Here is a 2,172-nt window from a genome sequence, read left to right on the forward strand (position 1 = left end):
GAACAAAACTAACGGCCCCAAAAAAAGCTCCATATTTTTTTTAAACTTATTTCAGTTTTTTAAACTATCACAAATCTTTTCTCATTTCTCTGCTAATGTGAGTTTTTAACTGTTATTTTCTGCTAAATCCAACTGGTTTCTGCTATTTTTGCTACATCTCTGCTCTGTTCAGCATTTTCAACACAATTTAGCTGTTTTTGCCTAATGATTTTTCTCTTATTTTCTTTATCACCTACTTTCAGCAAATGTCAGCTGTTCCAATTGAACTCACATTAGCAGTTTTACTATCAAACATTTTCAGCTTCTTCAGCAGCTTTCAGCAAAAATCTCTCAGCATTAAGAATGCACACAGCCTTTTTTGCAGAAAATGCAAATTCTCTAGTTTAAAATTGGTTTAGTGGTCCATAAGATGCACAAACACACAGACATTTTTGTTCACCTTTGCTTTCAGTGATTGGCAGTCTAAAATAATTTGGAAGCTGGAGCTCTTGGATCATGCAGGACTGCAGCGACAGAGGGGTGATGGTGGAGGGGGYGGCCTGTTACCCCTCAGGTTACCATCTGTCTGCCTGCCTGGCATGCAGGTCTGAATCTCAAACTCCTGCTGGCCGCAGAGCAGAGGGGGAGGCTGGATGTCCCTCRTCGCCACAATGTGTCCGAGCCTTTTTCTGTGTCTGCAGTGTACACCTGCAGGCGACCTCATTCCTCAGCAGGGAGGGGCGACCTCATTCCTTACACACAACCCCCACCCCATGCACTCACACTGTCCTCCATCTTTGCCCCTTTTAGATATTTAAAGTTATTAAAAGGTGTATTTCCCAACCTGGTGCAGAAGGGTTCAACATTTGCATGATACATAAATAAAACGTCGAGTTAATTAGCTGCATAAACACTTTTGAAATTAAGCAGCGAGACGCTAACAAGACTGGAAGAAGAAGAAGCACTTAAAGGGCAGTGTGCATTTTAAACAGAGCAATGCATGATGAGACCTCATTAGATGAGGCTGCTGCAGAAAGAAAAAACAGACGTTGTTTTGGACCCCCCCCCCCCCCCAATCATCAATTAAATCTCACTGAGCTGAATTCTAAAAGCCTGAAATTCCTGTTTTACAACAGGTCCTCCAGATCCAGCCCCAGATTCTGCTCTTGGACTGAGAGAAACAACGGTTAACGGCTGCCTGCAGAGCTGACTGAACTTTTACCTCTCGCAGCAGGTAGAGCAGGTTTATTGGCAGTTTGTCCCCCCCCTCCCCCGTCGGACCTGTTTGGAAGGATATGATTGTACGTAACGGAGATAACTGATCACATTTCTTGGAGACATTTTACTCCATTCATCATGTTATAATTAACACTAAAACAATGTAGACATGTCACTGTCTGACTTTCAGAAAGACTATTAGAGACACTAACGGATAAGTAACTAAGCACCAATTCTATTTGGTTGTTTTTCTTCAGTTTTCTATTCTTCTAGAAAGATCCATAAAAAGGTAACACTTTTCCCCCCATAGAAAACAATGGGATTTTTGTAAAACAAAAGTGTGATGGTGGCAAACAAAAAAACAAACTCCTCTCGTTTCCATCATCTCTAGCGTGGCAGCTGAAAAAAGAAACACCATGCCACCCTATCTGTAGACTGGTTGATATGGTTTTGTACATTTTGTACATTGCTGAAAATCATCAGCGGCATCTCCACAGACATTTTATCTCTATCCTAACTCACGGGTTTAGATTTCATACCATTTGTTTTCAGACTGTCTTAATCTACTAACTGGATCAAGTTATGTCACCAGCAGAGATGGTTTCATGACATCCCCATTGCCTCCTTCCTTTGTGTTCTATCTATCCTCAGTCGTACTCTATGCTCCACTAACAAACAAAAACGGATTTAGTTAGCTGCCTATTCTATAGGATGTTTGCTCACATAACAGCATTAGTTAGTTTTAGGGCTGCAACGATTAATCGATTAATCGACGACTAATCGTTTATTAAAATAATCGATGACTAATTTAATAATCGATTAATCGTTTTCTTTTTTCTTTTTATTGTTCTTTACTTTGTTTTTCTCTCCAAACTGTTTTGACACCTTCCACTGCCACATCTGCCTTTCTGTCCTTGACACAAATGCACAGCAGTGGTAACTGGGGTAGGCCGTGGACGTCACAAGACATTATAC

Source organism: Austrofundulus limnaeus, unplaced genomic scaffold (assembly GCF_001266775.1).
Source record: "Austrofundulus limnaeus strain Quisiro unplaced genomic scaffold, Austrofundulus_limnaeus-1.0 Scaffold38, whole genome shotgun sequence".
In the NCBI taxonomy this organism is placed as follows: domain Eukaryota; kingdom Metazoa; phylum Chordata; class Actinopteri; order Cyprinodontiformes; family Rivulidae; genus Austrofundulus; species Austrofundulus limnaeus.